General features: G+C 41.7%; 1 protein-coding gene across 16 annotated transcripts in view; it reads right to left on the bottom strand.

Annotated features, from left to right (window-relative positions):
* ZBTB20 (zinc finger and BTB domain containing 20) overlaps positions 1-20830 on the bottom strand; it is a 473676-nt gene that overhangs the window by 21534 nt on the left and 431312 nt on the right. For 15 of the 16 annotated variants that reach the window (XM_085070972.1, XM_085070903.1, XM_085070875.1 and 12 more), the window contains 2 exons: positions 13319-13415; positions 6152-6339 (listed from right to left, as the gene is read on the bottom strand). The gene's annotated coding sequence lies outside the window, so the exon portion shown is untranslated. Of the gene's footprint in view, positions 1-6151; positions 6340-6970; positions 7493-13318; positions 13416-20830 lie in introns of those variants that run through there. The other variant, XM_085071005.1, reaches the window with a different exon arrangement.

Here is a 20830-nt window from a genome sequence, read left to right as displayed (position 1 = left end):
TGAACAACAATAGATATTCATCAGTCCCTCATTTCATGCGTGAAGCAGTTGAAACCCCTATCCAGTATACACAAGAAGGATTTACTGAAGACTCTCAACTTAATGAATAGTAATTAAAATCCTGGAGGGGGCTGACACTGAAGACATGGACAAGTAAACTCAGAAACAGACTGCAGACATCTCACTGGACAGTTACTGTGTGTCTCAGTTGCTGCAGCATGACTTACAAACAGAAACACCACAGCACTACCAGCTCAGTCACCTTAAGAATGGAAGCTATGGAACTGTAAAGAGCAATAAACCTCATCCTTTTCCCTGGTATTTAGAAAGGATAGATACACTGGGGACATATCTTCCCCTGAAATGATGAGAGTTAGGAACTTGCATGGCAGCTTTAAACCAAAGCTGAGACTATGCATGTTATCACTGACAGTTTTCTAAATGAAGACTAGTAAGAAAGCACTGAACACCACAACCTAGAATCAAGACAGTATTACAGGGAACCAACATTCAGGATAATTAGACAAATTTTCAAAGGCATCTATGTGTTACAAATAGAAGTGATTTATGCATCAGTGAAAGTTGGGCTCCAAAGCGACACAGTTGCTTCTGAAAACATACTCACTGACTTCATAACTGAAGTACCATATGCTATTAGTCATTTCTCAAGAGACTAAAAGCCCGAGAGACCAACCTGACAAAACTCACTTAGTGTACTGATTAGAACATAGAGACCAGTTCCTACCAGTAGTACAACATTTTACACTGCCAATTCTTCAGTGTATTGTGATGGCTTTTTCAAGAGGCTGGGCGAGCTCAGCTTATAGTTTTACATATCTGTACTTGTACTCGCTTTTGTCTCTACACATTTCAAGCAACATATATCTGCTTCTATGAAAACCCAAGTCATTCCTGACTGATATTTCTTTGGTAATTTTACAAACAGAAATACAAGTGCACAGGACATAGAAATCACTTACAAGTACTAAAAATAGAAGCAGTTACTAAACAAAATTTCAAATGTTCTGCAAGATGAAAGTATAATTAAGTGTTGTGACATCAGTATTTGAGAACTATGGATATCCTTGCTTTCAGTTTAGCTTTCTACAGAAAAGGCCTGTATCATTATTATTATATCATCTAAAATAGATATCTAAACATACATGATTTCTTAGGTCACCAAAAACAATCTAAAAATACTCAACATTAGCTAAGACATGCCATACATAGATTAGCAAAAATACAGCTGAAATGACTCCTGACATGCTGCCTAACTCTCTAAACAAGGAAGCTGGTCGAATCAGGGTCTCCCTCGTCTTCACTGAGAGTGGAGACCATTTGAAAGTTCCAGAGCAGTTCCCAGGGAATCAAAGCCACATATTTCCAGGGGGAGGGGGAAGATCATGAGGGCATGTAACCATTCTCTTACTGCCACAGAACCTCAAAGAGAAACACAGGAAACCTAAAAGGTAAAGATGAGGTCAAACCACCTTCAGATCTATCCAGCCTCTATACCAGCCCCAGGCAAATCAAACTGGCAGATTCATGGGAAGGGAATGCTGGGTCCCTTTAGCTGCTCAAGAAAATGAAAACCCAGAGTTTCCATATCCGCTCTCAATGCTCAGTGGAGTTCAGGAATCTTGTGAGGTTCCCTCTCTGCCTCTCCCTGTCATGCTGGAAGGCTATGAAGCTACAAAAATCAGAACTTAGAAGGAAAAAAAGCAAATACTCTGCTTCAAATTTCCAATCCTGTGAAAGCTCATAAATGCTGGAATTGAACCAAGTCACCCACGGTACTTGAGCATGTAGAGGCAAAGAGTTCAAATGTGGTCTATCATTGACAGTGTTTATAAAGTGCATTCTATTTAATGCACAGAACCTCCTCGGTCCCTTGCTAAAACGTAACTTTAGGAAGTCCTCCCTTATTCCAACAACTTGCCAATGATTGTTTAACAGATTTTTTAAAAAAAATTAATGCCTTAACTTTCCTTCTCAACACATTCCTTACCAGAATCTCAGGTCTCTGCAAGAATTCTGTGTTCTCCAAATTTATAAAAACTGCTTCAGAAGTTTTTCCAGTGATTGTCCAACCTGCCTCTCAGTCCCATGGAAACTCTTTGCAAAGATGTTGCTTTTGTCTTGTCTGGAACAAATTCCTTCACAGATGGACCATCCAATGTCTAAGAATAACTCTTTTAACTATCAATAGAGACAAAGAGATTCAGTTGCACTGTTCCCGTGGGATTCCTTTGAGTTTGGACACATCTGTTAAGATGCATACATCAGAGCTTGAATGAAGTTTTTGTCCGATTGTATCTTTGAGAACTCGTGAAAGTTTCTGCCAAAACGATCTTATCTCTTGGCACTTGCAAAACATATATAGTTACAGATGCTTTCTGAAAGGCTCCTGAAATAAGTGGCTTGTACAGACCAAACCAGTTTAAATACAGCCAAGTCCTGATGACCTTCATCCTCTCAGCAAAATCTTTAGAAACTTTACCTGAGGCTGTTCAGGCTTTGAACTACGACCTTATGCACTTTATGCATTCTCGATCCATAAGCAAGGAAATATGTAAAAAAAGGCAAATAGCACAAGTCTCATATGCTTGCCTTTGCTTTTTTTATAACCTTTCCAGAACCTGTCCTTGCCCTTGTATGAATACCTTTCTTCTGGGTAAGCAGACAGATCTCTTTGTGACAACTGAGTAGCTAGAGGTATAACTCAGTTGGAGTCTATCAGCTCGCTCTATCACTTAATTCCAAATTCATTGAAAGTGGTGCTTTTTATCTGCCAAGCCCTCCATGAAAACAGTTACCTCAGGAAGCACCTCTTCCTCCAACTTGTTTCTCCAATTGCATTGCATGAGTCAGCATTTCCTAAGACTAAAAGAGATGGGACTGGACACAATGCATCCTGTGTTCTGGATTTAGCTTCAAGGATTCATCCGTGCTGGAAATATAGTATTCAAATCCAGAAATCTAGGACTCAGTCCTACAACTGTGAGAAATAATACAATTTCGTTTGGAATAAGTGGCACCAGAAACAGCATGTAGAACATACTATGCTACAGAATTAAATCCTAAATTATGTTGTGCATCACATATGACTTTACACAGGTTTTTTTTTTTGCTAAGTATTCATATCAGTAAGACTGGCATTCAGACTATTGCTTTAGGCTTTCTTCACCTCTGCCTTTTACAGCTGAGGAGCAGATGGCTATCATAGAGTTTTTATTTCCTATGCTTGGAAAAAAATTTTGATCTGAATCATTCCAAAAGCACCCTGATATTTTAAAGTAGATTGGCTTCTGAACATTTCTCATAATAATAAATATGTGGTGTTGTTTTCTGCCAAGCACTAGTGACTGTGCATGCAAAATGGTCAGTGAAGATTTCAAACTGATTTGAATAGGTGGCCCATAAAATCCAAGTATTTTTTTTCCCAGATACATGAATGAGGCTTTATGAAACCATCTGTACATCTGTGCATTTTTCCAAGAATTGATATACCCTACCATGCTGACTCTTTCTGGGTGTTTCTGGTATTTTCAGTGAAAATTCCTATGAAACTTCCTGTATAACTAGTTTTTAAGTATTTTTGTATTTTTTGCCATCCACTAGAAAACTCCCCAGCAGAATGAACAATGTCCTTTGAAAATGAAGTCTGCCCAGCTGTAGGGGTACAGGCAGTAGGATGGTCTGGGCAAGGGTGAAGAAGAAATGTTGTGTTGATTAAAAGGTAGAGGGAAGGACATGAAGTCTTGCTGGCCCAAAGAAGGAAGGAATCACCATGGATCCAATAGCTGAGAGGAAAAAGATGTGGCAATGCAGCTCTGAGAGGAGGGGAATAGTAGGATAAAGAAAGGGATTCTAGAATGAGGGGAAAGAATTGATCCAAAAGGCAGGGCACATCAGAGCTATGGAGAAAGCATTTGTAATGACAGGGAAGTCTGTTTTTAAATGTTGGGAGCCACAAAAGTTAATCTTGTGTCCATGAACATACTCCAGCACATTAAGGACTGAGGCAATATAAAAAAAAAAACCAAACACAAAACATGGTAGAAAGCTAATTATGCAGTAAATATTCATCTTGCCTCATTTCATGTGAGTTCTTGCTATTTTGCAAGGGCATGCCAAGCACTAATTATATGCATACCACCTCTAACAAATACAGCCTGATAAAGGTCATGACCCATTATAAGTAATTGTGAGCTTTTCTATTGGTTTCAAAGCACATGGAAACAACTAACAGAGACCAATACCACAAAACATCTTACTATTTCCTGAATTCAGCTGTATTTTGGGAAATTTCAACCATTTCAAAAACTCACAAGATAGGACAATATTAATGCTGAAATTGCTATTAAAACCATTTTCTGAAAAAAAATCCCCCACACTTTCAGTGTGAAAGAGCATCTAACCTGGGCTGGAAGTTTATTCCTATTTCTAGAATAATAGAATGGTTTAGGTTGGAAAAGGCCTTTGAGATCATCTGGAAGGTGATCTAGGGACATAAAAAACTTAGGGGTCTAAAAGACTCAGTCCACAGAACAGGTAGAGCATGAAGAACTACAGGCTCCATCTTCCTCTGCTGCCCTCTGCCAGTATTCCTCACCCTCAACTTGGCCACATCAGAAAGCAAAAGCAGGAGTTCATTCTCCAAGTGCCCTACAATCCCTGCTGGCCTCTGTCCTAAGGTTGCTTTCATGGGTTTCCATTTGTACTGTCAAAAAAATCAGTGTGAGGTTTCAAATCCCATTTACTAATGAACTCTTTCATCTTTGTGAATGGGATAAAGGGATTCTTTGTTTGAAAATAAGGATTATTTTTTCTTGTTGTTCTGCTCATTTTTTTGCATCTTTTCACAAGCTTTTTGTTTTCAGAAAACATTACAAGACAAAATTGCACCCCGGTTTTAACAAAGAGCCTGACATCTCCAATTTGAAGAGAATTCTTGGATATACTAAATTGCATGCTGCCTGCTGTTCAATTGTTTCACATCTCTTTCTTCTCCCCGAATCACCAGGTGAGATTTAGGAAAGTCTCCCCAATGTTTACCAGCTCTATTAAAATCAAGATCTCTAGCAGAAGCTCATAATGAATAAAGTCAGAAGCCAACAGGAATGAATTGCAGCTAAAGTGATTTTGATAGTGATGATCCCTATAACCCGACTGCTTCCAAGCTTGGCCCTGAGGCAGGATTTTTAAATTAAAAAAAGAAAAGGATACACATACTTTTTAATCTGATTTTTTATTGTCATGCCCTGATTTTTTTTATAGGCTTTTGCAAAGTCTGGTTGGCTTCCGAGCTGTTGAAACCTGGTGTCATCATCTTTCTTTTTCCCTGTCTTGTAAATTTTATAACATCCTAAACCACCGCAGAAGAGGTAAACTATATATTCTAAAATGAGTGAGTGATGAGATTCACATTACGCTACACATTCTTGCCCAAGAGACTTCCAGGCAGGGACCTCTGTGAAATGACAATGTTTTGAAGAGCTGACAGGCTAAGATGACTTTCCAAAATCCAGTTTTAATAATTCCCTCCCTTATTTTTGTATTTTTTGGCAAAATGGAAAAGAACATTTTCTAAAGGCCAGTTAACCCATGCTGAGTAATCTGAAAGCGAGTACCTGCAAAACAAGGGCCTTAAAGCTGGTACAACCACACAGCTCTACAAAGATTTTCCAGACTCTCAGAGACTGATCCTCTCCACAAAACTCTCCCCTTTCTTTGTGGAAATACTTTACAATCCTGGGCTTCAGAGCCAGGCACTTGTTTTTAGCACAGGCTGAAGCCCTCAGTTAGGAGATACGGTTGGGTAATGAGAAGCATGTGACTACCTGGAGAGGAGCAACAGCTCTAGTTGGACAGGGACATGCTTGAGGGGTCTTCCCTTTTTAATTTGTAATAAGCAGCAACCTGACCCAACAACACGCTCTCAACTTTCTCTGGCTGATTGCATTGTCACAACCTTAACACAAAAATGTTCTGCTCTAGATGTAGCTCCCAAAGAAGGGAAAAGGTAAGCCCTGAGGAGGTCCTGCTTATGACATTATGGAAAAAGCATCCAACTGGAAAACCTGGTCGACAGTAAGGGAGGTGTTTTCAAGAAGCCCAGCACAACCCAGCAGCACGTTGGTGTACTCACAATCAGATGACCCTGTGTGTGCGTGCAGGTTTGTTGGTGAATGTGGAGAGTGGATGAGGGCCGGGCTCAGAGGAGGAACAGCTTCAAGGTTCAGGCAGGGAAGGCCCGGCTTGGCGCTGCATGCACCCGTCTGAGTAATCTCATTCTCCTCAGACGCCTTCTGGTTTTCAGCTGTCTTGGGTTTCTTCCTGAAAATAAACAAAGAGACCTTTGAAGGGACTGACTGCATATTTGGGAAAAGGCATTTTTAGAATCTGTTAAAGATAACTTTCTTCCCCCACCACCACCCCCCTCTCGCCTCTCTTTTCCCTCACAGAGAAGGAGACAGAGGAGACTTTCCTCCATACTTCTTGTTTGGAAACAAGCTGCTCCTTGTTTTGACTCTGATGCAATGGCCCTGAGACTGTGTTACAGCAAATAGGCCAAGCACGAAGCTCCTTATTCTGCCCCTACTGATGACATATAAAATGAAACTCGTCCCAGTAGTTCAGACAGTCAGAGTGCCATTTGACAAATATTAACCAAGGCTGTAGCATTCTGAATAGAGAGAGTTATACAGAAATATAATAGAATTGTCTGAAAAGCAAACAAATATGCAAGTTTCCAGTTCAAAACGAATCAGGGCAGAGACTTGTTTTGCAGGGAAAAAGCACTGAGGCAATTTTGAGATACAGAGGTCATCTAAGTAAAGCATTAAGACTTGGAACCTGAAACAACTCTCTATGAGCACTGTGCATATGAGCTCTCAACACCTCCCTCCACCCAGGACCTCAAGGAATTAAGCCTCAGGGGTACATCAAGCAGGAAGTTAGTCACCACCTTGGCTCCACGGATGGAGAAGACGAAGCTCCGGGCAAAGCGGCATGTTTTGAATCACACAGCGAGCACCCCGAACAGGGCGGCGAGCACCCATCTCCCTGTCCCCTCTCCGTTACTCAGGTGCAGTGCTCCCTCTGTGCATCCCAACCGGGAGCTGCCGCCAGCTCGGGATGCAGCCTCGGCCGGGGACACGGCTGCCCCTCAAACACCCGGCTGCTCCCGCCGCATGCCGGGGGAGAACCGCGCTCACTCTTACGGGAGAGCAGCAGGAGCCGGGCAGGCTGCAGCCATCCCGGTGGAACCCGCTATGTGCTGCCGGGGCACCCGGGGCAGCTCCTGCCTCCCGCCTGCCGGCAGAGCCCTTTCCACAGGGCGGGACTCTCCTCATGAGGGGCAGAGCGGGAGCTCCTTCTCCCCGCTCGCCTTTGCCCTCCCGCATCCCACCCGGGACGGGGTTTGAGGGCTGTGCCGGGTTCTCCATCCTTGAGCCGAGCGTGCAGCACGGAGAGCGCCGTTCCCGCGGGGGGCGAGGCGGGGCAGAGCGGCCCGGCCGCTTACATAAAGGCCTTATATAAGGGCGGCACGCCCGGCCGGGGGCAGGGCCCGACCCGCCGCCATTGCCTGCGGCCGCCGGCGGGGGGCAGCACCAGCACGGCCCGGCCGGCCCGGGGCGACCAGCCGAGCGGGGAAGGAAAACTGCAATTGGAATAATAATAAAAAAAAGTTAAACGGGCCAGAAAGAAACAAAACAAATCCTTCCCCCACCCCTCCTCATACAAAGCCCCCCCCCGCTTCCCCCCAGGAGGTGCTGGGCGCGGAAGGGATGCCCTGGAGCGGCTGGGGGCAGCAAGAGGCGGCCTGGGCTTGGGGTGCGGCCGGGGAGCTGAGCTGTGCAGGTGAACCGGACCGGCGAGGGTCACACCGATATCCCTCAGATTCTGGCAGCTCTGGGGCGTTTTGGATTACCGGGACTACAAATCGTCACGCCACGGGACGGGCAGATGGTGTTGCTGCTGTAAACTACACGTCTATAATCAATGTGCTCAAAATGCGCTGGCTGAAGTCTAATCTGATCACCAATAGCACATGACTGAATGGACCTTACTTAAAGTTGTGGAGGTACAGCGAAGTGCTGAACTGATCTATTCCATTGCACATGGAAGGAAAGTGAAAGCATTTAAAAGTGTGGGGTTTTTTTTCATGAAGAGTAAACAGAGCATCTTGTCATTCCAAGCTCGGGCATCTTTCCTTCTGTTCCCCGTTCTGTCACCAGGATCCATCTCTTGCTACGCAGATGAGGATGCCTGAGACACAGAGCTTGCATGTGGGCACGTATATTTTAAAGTACACGGACTGTGTATGTTCTGTTTGTAACAGTCCACATGGAGCTTCGGCATGATCCAAACCAACTCTGGCACACCTTCACACACCTCATTTCCAGATACCAGGACATTCCCATGTGCAGCCAGCAGGCACTGGGCACTGCAGAAAATCTGTGCATAAACCAGTGGGTTTTTACAGCATTGCTACCCAAGCAGCTTTCAGATAGCACAGCTTTTTGACCAGGCTATATGTAGCCTTGGACTCTGGATGTGCAGGGCAATGAAGTTCCTCGTACCCAGGAGCTGAACTGCTGTATTTAAGGTCTGTTTTCAGCTCAGAGTTAGCCCAGGTTACATGCTTGGAATACAGGCTTTGACTCCAGCTCTATATCCACACACAAAGCCGCCTACTCTGGGCAAGAGACTGCTGTTATTTGCAGAGTGGGGGTTTAGTCTGAGTAAACAAGACTTGTCAGTCGCTAGCACAGCCATAGTTCTGTTGTTAAACCAAGCACTGATTGATGTTTCATCCTGTGGCTGATCCTGCCTGTGCTGCCCAGGCCTTCAAAACTCATTAGAGGGACAGGTTAAAAAATACTATAGCAACAGTGACACCCAGGAGGCTGTGCAAAGCACCCCCTGCTTCTTCCCACCCAAACCCACATATTTTCTACTTTGCTCCTAAGGCTGACACTATCTTATCAAGAGGCTCTTATGTCATCATCTTTCCACATTGTAGTCCTGCAGCTTGGTGACTTTTGCTCACTTGGATGGTAAGAATATAGCAGTGGTGCTGACTGGCACTGAAGATGACACCTCTCCAAAGCAGTTCCTTTCTCTCACTGTTCAGACAGGCTCTGTGTGTCACTACCACCTGAAAGGAAGGCAGGCTTCCACAGGAGGAAGGCTAAGGGAATCAGCAAAGTTAGCTAAGGATCTAAAGAAAGCTTTTCAGAAAAGAAAAATTCTGGGGAAACTGTGTTCAAAACTACCAATGGAGAAACCCGAAGTTCTTCAGTGTCCAACTACTGTTGCCAGCAAAGGCAAAACCAAAGCAATCCTGCTGTTGCTCTAAGTATATTGCTATCCTTTTGTTCTACCTTACCACCCATACAGAAAGCTCCTACTGCCATGATCTTCACCTATATATTCTAATTAAATATTCTTACATTCTCTTACATAGTCTACTTCTATTGCTACCTTACTGCTACAGTCTTCACAGGGAGAGTTGTTAAGTACTCAATCAGGTTGTGGCATCTCCATCCTTGGAGATTTTCCAAACTTAATTGAACAAGGCCCTGAGTAACCTAATCCAGCTTGGAAGTCAGCTCCGCTCTGAGCAGGGAATTGGACTAGAGACCTCAAGAGGACCCTTCCAACCTAATTTTTTTCTGATTGCACACTACTTCTATGAACACTTCCATCATCAAGCTCTCTATTATATCTCCATGTTCCAGAAGGTAAAAATGGCACACTAATTTTGGAAAAGTGGGAATTTTTATAGCTATGTCAAAAACCCTAAAAGTACAGGGGTAGGAGCAAGAATGAAACAAGTAATAAATATTGTTTGTGGAACCTTCCCAAATTATACATATTTGTGTCCCATCTCTGGACTTCATTGATTGGCATTCCTATGTGATTATTTCACTAGTAAGGGTCAGTCTACCTTGCTACTTTAGCTCTTGTGACTATGTTCTTCTCTACATACTAATCCTGGAAAAGAGCTGTTTGCTATTTACTTGTTAGTAAGGGCAATAGCTGCCACGTTGGGAATGCAAAAGACTTGGAAATGTGTTCTTGGAACAAGGGGCTCCATTCTCCAGTTATCTCCTTCTACCCACAAACCTGTGGTGCATTACAAGTCCTTTCCAATACTGAACTCATTCTTAACATTATCAGAGGGCCATCATCATCCTTGCTCCTTGTGAAGAATGGCAGAAGGGCAATATAGCAAGAGATGGCACTTCTGTACTTGGACTTGATGCACAGAATCCCAGGAGCTGGGGACAAAAAAAATACTGACCTTTCAAAGTCTAGAGGACCCCTTTAGAATTCATATTTGCTACTGATTTACAAGAGATTTATCCAGTATAGTTCTAAACATCCTTCCTCCTCTATCACTTTGAATTTTCTATCGTATGTCCACGTACTTTCCTTTTGTTGGTATTCACTTTCAGCATTCCCTTATATTTATTGTGTTATTTTTCATTACATTAGTTTTCACCACTTAAAATATATTATCTTCTTTCTTCATTGTATGCTCTCCAGTACCTAATAGCAGGCTAACTGCTTCCACTGTCATCCCTGAATTGAAGTGTGCATATCAGTACTTGCCAGCTCATGTGTAAAGTAAAACATACAATCCATGCTATCAGTTTATTTCTGTTTTCTGCCAGCATCTTCATTGCACTGATGCATTAAAGGTCATAAGGTACCTTTCCCTGTACCTTAACACTGCACTATCATACAACAAAGTCTCACATGGTGGGCAACTCACAATGATGCAGCGACTGCAATCATATGGGCACTGGCTGTAAACTAGAATTGGCTCCTTTCTGTTTAATTTGAAGGCAGAATGGGTAATATTTTGGATGTCCTAACCTCAAAGCTATCTAGAAACTAATTACTACCTCTGAGCTTTGGAATGCCTTTAAAACCCCTGCCACACTTCCCCTTTCTTGCTGCCGTTCTTGCATACAACCTTCTCTTCCTCAACCCTCCACTTGCTCTCCACAGTTGATTTCTTTGCATGTATCTCCCTTGTAACCATTACTTGAGTTTGGAATGAATTTCCCCTGGATGAGTTAACACGTTCTCACAGCGGGGCCAGCAAACCAGGCCCCTGTCAAAAATAGACAGTGTATGTTGTACTTCTCACACAGCAGTTTTAACCAATGCTTGAACCTCCCCTTACGAGGGGAATAGCTCTCTGTCCTGCAGAGACATCAGGTTAGCAATGAACAAATTAGCTCAGGTATAGGAACCAGTGTAGCTGTGCAGAGCCCACAGTAGCATCCTGGCTCTCAGGGGAAGCTATGATAATGTGACTGCATGAGAATAATACTACATAATGAACAATAATGAGGCAGTTTTCAGCCTCTGAATACAGGGAGGGCTGGGTCACCAACCAGACCTTTGTTCGTTGCATATTAAACAGCACAGAGGGAACATGCCACAGGGTTGCTGACGTTGTTGTAAGTGCTGCTGCTGGCTGAGTCTGCCCACCCATGTTCCAGGCAGTATTTATTTCACCTCTTCACAGATATGGCATCACCTTATAGTGAGTGGCCTCAGGTCAGAGATGCCTGTAGTGTCCAAGCACTGCACTTAACTCACTGGTGTACAGTTAGTTTGTAACCTTACTAATTCACAGAGGCTGTATATAATTGAAAACAAAACAAAACAAAAAAACCTCCAGCTTTTCAGATCCTAAAAATAAGAGTGTGAAAATAGTTCATGTCTGATTTTAAGCAATATTTTTCCTGAGTGTTCTGCTGCACATTCTTCCTCTGCCTGTGTGCGACTAACACAGCTCCTGATATCAGTGCTTATCACTGCCAGTGTTGTGTCTCTTCCAGACATGACATTGACAATACATATTTAGAAACTGACAAAGTAAAGAGAGAGATAGATTAGTACAATCACTGAATATAAAAAAATAGGCCTGAAAGAACAACAAAAGCCCACTGAAATCTGCCCAGAGTCCTCACCTCAAAATTCAGGGCACACTGAATGCCAGAGCTGAGGGTGAAGCTTCCCAAGACAAGCTTGCCTTAAACCACCTGAGCCATCACAGTTTTCCTGCCAGAAGTGTTGCTTTAGTATTTAAAAGTCCTGCACAGGCTGACTGCCTGAATATTCACACAGCTTCTCTGATGATTTTGCAGCCACATTGATCTTCATGCTGTTGCAGCTACATGACTGGCAGTTTGTTTAAAATCTCTGATTGCAAGTTTGTGTCATACAATGGAAAACACAAACTCCTGAAAACATCGCCATAAAATGTAATATGAAAGAGAAATCCCAGCAGAGCACTGCAAAGCAAGAATGGGAGGCACAGAGAACTGACAAGAGAGACCCAATGTTCTAGTGCAATAAAAGCCTGGAAAATTTAATCAACACAGAAAAGTAAAATAAACTCCAAAATCCCTTACAGGAGACTGATTAACATAATTAAATTAAACTCAGAGATTAAGTTAAAGTAACATTGAAATTTGCTGGGTCCTTTTCAGGCCTGAAGTAGGGTTTATATGGCCCAAAATTTGTCCATTTATTCCATCTAAACCATAATTCTCATGAGAGTTGGGTCCTGACTACAGAGCTTGCCTGACTTTCAACATCAGAGCATCTCAGCTACACTAACACTGGGACAATACTGGAAATTACTGAGAATTGATCAAAAGAATACAAAACTATTATATTTACAGGGGGGAAATTAAAAATATCAGACCAATGGTCATTTCAGAGCATGATAAAACCACAATTCGAAGTCAATTCGAAGTCAAAATTCTCTCAGTCAACTTTACCTATGTAATCCAGCCAAATCTACCAAATCATAATGGCCTTAAATCGCAAATGACTCAAGGCCTGGAAAGAACAGTGTAAACCTTTAAGAAGTTGCAGTAGATTCCATCTGTATTGCCTGAAACACCAATGACAGGAAAGGTGTCTCATTAAAAAGTAAAAAGAATAAAAAAAGAAGATAAACACTGCAAAGACAAACATGCATGAACCAACTAGAACAGCACGAACTAGAGCAATAGGTGGGGAGAACCTGCCAAACTAAAAGATACAAGCAGATCAAACCAGCCATTGCTGAACTATGCTGAGAGGCTATGCCTTAAATATTTAACAGTTTTTTATTGACATACTTTGTGCCCACATATTTCCTTGCAAATTTCAAAAGCAAAACTTAGTTTACCCTCATCAGTAAGGCTCACAGGTGCTGCAGTCTGTTTTTGTTTTTTAAAGATGTCTTTTTTTTTGCTGAACAAGAAGTCCTTTATAAGAGATAAAATATACTTACAGTGGTTTCCAAATGGTATCACTCTTCAGGTAAATTACTCCAAGCCTTGGACCTAGTGCAGACGTTCATTGGGGCAGGGAACAGAGAGAGGCTGTGTCTGTACCAGGAAGAATCAAAAGGAAAGGTCAGGGGGAAATAATAATTATTTACTGACAGCAAGAAAACTTGCTACAACTCTAACTGGCATTCTGTGCTGTGAGTACAGCTGGCTGCAGCCTGGTAGTGCTGAATTCTTCCCATTTCAATCCCTCCAGCCCTGGCTGCAAACGACCACAGAGTCATTCCCCAGTTACCCCAGTCTGCCCATGCAACCTGATCTGGTGAAGCAAGGAGGAGAGGGAGGATTAGCCACCAGAAGTGCTATCAGTAGGATTCCTTCTGAGAAGTTGCTCACTCCAATGGCATGAACATGGAGCACTGATGGAGAGCTAGCACAAACTTGGCACTCAAGTGCATCTCATCAGAGCAACAAGGCCAGTCCTGTTCTGGGCAGCAACAAACACTTCCTCAGGACTGAAAGGCAGGAAAAGGAAGGAAAAAATCATCCTTCATGTCTTTTGCTCTCTTTACATCACAAAAAGCATGGATTGTATCAAAGCAGAAACCCCACTTTTCTCCCATCAGTCACCTGATCTTACTGCAGTAACACCAGGGAAGTAACTTATTGTCAGCCTTGCAAGAAAGGTTCAGCTCAGCAGCAGTTTTAGCTCTGAAATCTTCTGAGCTAAAGAGACAGTTGGAGTCAATGGACTAAAGTGGAAAGTGATCCACAGAAAAACCTCAGCTCCAATATTTATTAGATGATGATTTCACCACCCAGATCTAAGTTTTTGTGAGTATTTACATTTTTGGGGGACCTGAATCCCTCTCTAGGCTAAGAGAACTCCTCCTTTGCTAGCTTCTCATAATCCTTGGGTGGCTTGCTGTGGATGTTGGGAGTATGTCTGAAGTTGACATCCAGGGACAGAATTAAATCCTGCTCACTTTACCTATGCAAAGATCTCATGGGACATGAACATATTCAGTCCTACCCACAGTGAAGCTACTGGTGCCACTTCCATGAAAAAATGATTTTGCCTGCTCTGAGCAGACCAGAAAAGCAAATATTTGTTTTATCAAAGAAATCAAGAAGGTGAATGAAAAATGATAAGAGATGTAATTGTTATTTCACAGGTAGCTAATGTCACTGTGCCAGTTGGAATTTATGTCTGAAAATGCAACGCAATTAAAAAACCCACTGTTTGTGCAGCAGGAACACTGCAACGAGCACCAACACACACAATGAATGATTTTAGATGACACTGTCATAATGTACTTCACAAAATATACATTCAGTTTTATGTTCAATTCACACATTCTGTAATGACGATGTTTCTTAGTGACTGGAATATATATTAAATTCTGATTTCAACAGGCTACATGAAACCTGGCAGCTACATTTCACAAGGGCTCAAGCAAACATTTTCTTTGATTCCAATTTTTTTAGGTTCTCCCCTCTTGGAGTCTGCTTTGAATTGCAAATTAAGCAAATTCAAACACACACACACACACACAAAAATCTCCAACTTAGCCTGAACCTCTGAGTTTCACCAAGGCATGGGGCAGGAACCACATGCATCAGGCTAGCTTGAAAGAATTACATAAAATGGTGACACCTTTGACCAGAACCAAGGACTGAATTTCAAAAGTGCAGTAACGCCCAAGGATTCTGTAGATTTAAGTCCTTGCTAACATTCAGCATGGCTTACTTTCAAGCTCTCCTTCCCACTTCCATATATACCCCACCTGTTCTGTTAACGCTGACCTTGCTTCTTATATCCACTTTGCACACATCAGTCTGTCTTTTATCTGGCTGTTGCTCACCTTTTTAAGGCATAAATCCCATGTGCCTTAAAGATTGCTAGTACTTCAGATAACTTGCATTTTTAACTTGTACTAGAAGCAGAAAAATCACAGGATGGGGTCTTTAGTCTTTACTTCGGCAGAACTCCTGCTCACTTCACTCCTAATTTCACACAAGAGAAGCCTAAGAACTGCATGTACTAATCCTGCATATTTTGTCACCTCACTTTTTGTGTCATTATTGCTCTTCCAATCTCTGGGATCCCAATCCAAGTGGCTCTCTCTTGTAGCACTGCCTAGCACTCAATCTGGCTTCACATCAAGGGTCAGGCAGACAAGTTGTTAGAGATGGGCTGTTGGAAGTCTTCTACAAAATCTGGGCACAAAAATCTCTGTGAAGGCAATACTTAAAATATCTTCATTTTTCTCCGTATTTTTTGCTATGGCTGGGGAAGATATATCTCTTTCCTCCAGTGTGATGAGCATAAAGCACTGAGATCCTCAGCAGTTTAAGGTACTTCTTAAGTACAAAAAATCAACAAAGTGATGGTACTTCTTAAGACATTGGGAGTGCAACAGAGAGTGAAATACCCAGATTTTCATAAAAGACCTAATCTAACTTCGGAAAAGTTAGAGGAAAGGGATCTTTGACCATAAGAAGATTGGACTAAAGGAGAGACAAGCAGGACAATGGAAGAATGGGATGTGTGACATTGGGTTAAGTAACTTCTCCCCTGTCTACCTGGGCTCCTCTATGCAGAAAAGGAAAGCATATTTCTGTTCCATGGGGTACTATGTGCTTAATTAAGATTTTGGAGGATAAATTTTCTGCATGAATGCATTCCAGAAATGCAGACTTTTATTACTTAAATATTCCCATTAATGATAGTAACTTGGGCATTTTATATATGCTCACTTTTATTCCACCTTGCTCTTTCCAAGTTTTATCTGGTAATTTAGAGGGTGTGAGGAACATTAATCGTATCAGTGTTTTTATTAAGGAAGGTCCATTTTATGAGAGCAGTGATGTACTACAGATTGTGATTTAAGATGTACACTTTAGGTCAGTTTTATACTGACTTCAGTGCAGTTGCAGTGGGCATAAAGTCAGGAGAAAATGTGGCGCTTTACATAATAATGCTGATGATTAATGGGCTCCTGGACCATAAGTCTATATTCTGAGGCACTGATCCTCCTTCTCCCTCCTGAAATTTGTGTCTTGACCCTTTCATCTCTTGTTAGCTACCTTTCCAGAGCTGTTCATTAATCAGCACCATTGATCTGATGTGGTCTGTCATATCATATTACCTAAAACACACAGAAGCAAGCATTGGCCTGACTCTGCTCTTTACACAACACATCATCATATTTCCTTTACAAATGACTTAAATATTATAAACATCAACATACTGCTGTAGCTTGGTCCTGAAAATGGCTTTTTCTAGATTAGTTCCCTGCAGGATATTTCTGTCTCTCCCATTGGACATACTTCTGTCTGCTCAGAGACACCATCAAACACATTCAGTATTCCCTGCTTGTTAGGGCATTCCTATGTCTGACCAGCAAGGGAGAATCAGCAAAATAGCGCTTTCTCTTTGCTTGAGACCTGGTACCACAATCTTCTGTTACTTTCTTTTAGTGAGTCCTGATCAAGCAGACTCAATTTTTTAGTTAATTGCTATTTATTTTATTCCTGCAATAGTCTTTTCTCTGATATCTTCAGAATGCTTCCTTCTGCCTTTCCTGTGATCCCTAGTAATGAAAAAATTAAAAGATGAGCTTCTTGTGAGCTTATTTCTGATTATTCTTATTTGCTGTGCTGGAACAGTGCTGTCTATCGTGAGACAATGGAAAGTAACTTGCTAGTGCCTCAGAAGTTAGCATGTCTGATCTTAATCCACACATTGTACAGGTCTCTTGAGTCAGGGGGGGCCAGTTTTAATTGATGCCTTCACAGTCATGATATATTTTCAGACTGGGCTGTCTAGGCTAAATTAATTTATTTTTGCTCACCTTTTCTAAATTTCTCCACAAAAAGAAGGAGAAGATAAGACTAGCAGAGTTAGCCATCAACAAATATGATTCAAAATTCAACTTTCTGCATGAAGTGGGTTATTCTAGATATATTTTACTGTTTCTTTGTAAGGAGAAAGTACATCCTCTGATTAGGACTGACTACAGCATTTGCATCGTATGAACAAGGTTAGGTCATTGGCTATCTATAGGTAGATATCCAACCTCAATGTCTTAAACAGAGATCAAGATAGACTGAGATACAAAACCCACTATTCCAACGGAGGCCAGAACTTGTGCAAAAAAACCCCACAAAAATTTAGCAACATAGGACATGTTATCAGAAGGCCATAAGCATGAATTTTTCACAACAGCCAAGGCTTCATTTAGGAGAGGAAACTGCTCATTTCTGTATTCTACTGGGAATGTCCGCTATCAGTATAGCCTGAAAATCAGAAATTAATTTATTAATGGATCAGACATTTACAGAAAGACTGTTTAAAGAGGCTGGACTGCTCTAGCCTGGTAAAGGCCAATTTCCCACAAGGACATGTTTGCAATATCACTAGAGAAAAGAAATCTCTCCCTGAAGTCCCAGAGGTACTTACTGAAATCCAGAATAGCAATGTAGTTTGTAGGAAAGTCTACATTATGTTCCCACTTTTTGTCTCACAGGTCCACTATTACATGTCTGCATCTGTTTCTTTTTCCCTCCTTTCACTGCCTTTTATCTGATACTATAGAATTTCACTGCTCTTAAGCGGCAATTCTTAAGTTTGTTTTTGGCACTTGGAATAGGCATTTTCGAGGTCTCACTTTTGTCTGTTGATTCCTCTGATATTTCTTCCTATTTGCAAGCGGTGCTCTCAATGCAACAGCTAACTATGCCTAAGAGTTCAGGTTAGAAAGGATAACTCTTCTGACTTTCCTTTCCACTTCCCATGCCAAATGGCCCCTCCTACCTGGGGCAGTGGTACAAGGCCTCAACCCAGAACATCCTGAAAAGTTCTGTCTCATTTGAGATCTAATTCTGAGTGCTGCCTATTTTCCACTAATGAAGGTCTCATTGTGGTCAGTGTGTATAAACTCCACACCTGCAGGTGTGGCAGGTGCCCATGCAGAGCATGTGCCACTCTCTTGGCTGCTCCTTGCAGAGGGTGGAGCAGGATAAAACCATGCTTGGCAATGTTGAGCAACTGTTTGGACTTTGCACACCTGATTTGAAACGAAGATAACTGCTGCTTGGAAGGGGCAACTAAATGTCAGAAGTTGGTAGGCTGAATCAGAGCAGGAGCAGGTCACCAAAAGCCCTAATGTAACATTCAGCTAATGGTTTAAATGAATACAAAAATCTATGATGCCAGACTGAACCATGGCAGCGTGTCAGACCACTTTTCACAAGCGGTAACAAGAAGAAACAGTATTGTACATATACATAGATATATTCATATAAGTAACCACACACACACACACACACACACGTATATATGTATAGGGAGTTATGTACATGATCATTATTTTAAAATTATCTTATTCTGGCAAAACATTGTCATGTATAAAACATGGAATTCTGTATATTCCTGATATGGAGCCTTCACAGTTGTACCTGAAAGTTGAGCGAAGCCACATAATTTTCAAAGCAGTTCATTAAAGTGGGGTGTGACTGAGGTAAACAGATAAAGTCCTAATTTTATTGATGTTGGTGTTGAATATGGAATAAATCATCCATGCTCAGTGGAATTGCACCTACATAACCTTTCCCGGGAACAGACTGATTTGTGGGTAGTGCTTGTATACTGTGAGCCTTGTTGAATCTTGAGTGCTACTTTTCTACAGATACTTAGTATTAATAGAAGCAGTTTGAGGGTATAAACAGCCTCAGGCATTTATGTGCTGATGCTGTAGGTTACAAGGCATCAGCATTATGGTATAAAAATCAAAAGGCTCGTGGGAGGGGAACAAGAAAGAGGTTAAGGTTTTGAAGCCATGAACACTAAGGATGGCCAGTGCAGAGTATTTTGTTGTTAAAAAGAAGGTGGCACTCGGACAACATGACGCTGTCTTCCTACCTTAATAAAGATTCTCGCAAAACTAAAGGTATAGTTGTGCTGCAATTAATACCACTGTTTCTGAAACTGAAATATGAGTTGCCATCACTGCAATCACTAGAGACGAAGAAAATGTGTAGAAATTAAATTGTTACAGTAATACATCCGCCTAAGCTACTGCTTTGGCTAGATGAGCCAGATTAGCTCATGACAGATGAGCTTCATGAACATTTCATTGCCAAGGAACCCTGTCAAAATATTGGTGATTTCTCCGAATCTGTTCAACATCATGGAGATGTCAAACGAAATCTGAAAGGACATTATTTTTCAGGAAGAACAAAAACAATGAAAGCATACGAAGAAAACGAGCTGAGTTTCCTCCTCCTCCCCTACACGTTCCTTTGGTTTCATTAAATGCTCTCCTTGCAAATACTTTGGCATAAACCCTGAAACCTTTAGTCCCATAGATGTTGGTGAATTGCAGAAAGTGCTGAATGTCCTCAAAGAATAGATCTCCATGTGTGAGGTTTTCAAACTGACAGTGCATTTTCACCAAGGTGCAGGGACTGTATTATTTCAGGACATAACAGTGAGGTCAAGATTTACACTACTGGCACTGGTTCTGCCATATCCCCTCCCTCCTGGTCACATTGATGCAGCAATGTCTGGCCACCAAGCTTGTGGTTCTTACGGTGAAAGATGATCTCAATCACAAGTCTGAAGTACCCTGTCATGAGTATGGAACATGATACAAAATGGAAACTGATAAACGCAATTAAATACTGCTTTTTCTTGGCTTGTTGCTTGCGGAAACGATGAGATACTGTTTACATTAATTAAAGGTAGAATTCTGTGTAGGACAGTGGAATAAATTTCAGCTGTAAATTTCAATAGATTTGATCCATTTGTCAGAGAATTATCCCCTTCAAGGCATACTAAGAAATAAAAGTTTCACTAATACTTCTGGTTTTCTCAAGCACCAAGAGCCAGGTTATCAAACAGATAAACAGAAAAATTGAACACCTCCTCCCCCCAAAAAAACCCTAGCACCTTCTTGATAGAATTCCTCCCTCTCCCTGAGCTTTCATTATGTGACTTGTTTTATAAGGGGATGAAAATGCTTGCATGATCTTTATCTGTCATTACTTGAGGAACATTTATATTAAAAATCACATTTGCATGGATTCTGAGGGGCAAAGTCTGAGACAAGGAATCTTTTTCTTAAGTTTTAACATTTTTACCACCACTGCCCGAATGCTGAGCTAAACGACCCTGTTACTGTCAGTTATGAAAAAATTAAAATTATTTTTAATTTTTTTTAGTTGTTTTGCATGACTGTCTCCATCTCTGAAGATTTCCCTTGCCAGTCACTCATTAAAGAGTCAGTAACCAACACAGTGAAAAGACTAGGTAAAAAGCACCATGAATATGTTTTCCCATACCATTCTTGTGTGTTTGCTGCCTCTGGCCTCAAACTGTACAAATGAAAGCTTGTTTGATTTATGTCAAAAACTATATATAAAATATCACACGGGATCCACAGAGAAACTAAGTCACTCTGGGCTTTAGTTTCATTATCCATTGAGGAATAACTGACTGCAGCCTTGGA

This window comes from Lichenostomus cassidix, chromosome 1 (genome assembly GCF_008360975.1).
Source record: "Lichenostomus cassidix isolate B80296 chromosome 1, HeHo_3.0, whole genome shotgun sequence".
NCBI lineage: Eukaryota > Metazoa > Chordata > Aves > Passeriformes > Meliphagidae > Lichenostomus > Lichenostomus cassidix.
The sequence above is the reverse complement of the archived record's forward strand: the minus strand, read 5'-3'. Positions and strand labels throughout refer to the sequence as shown.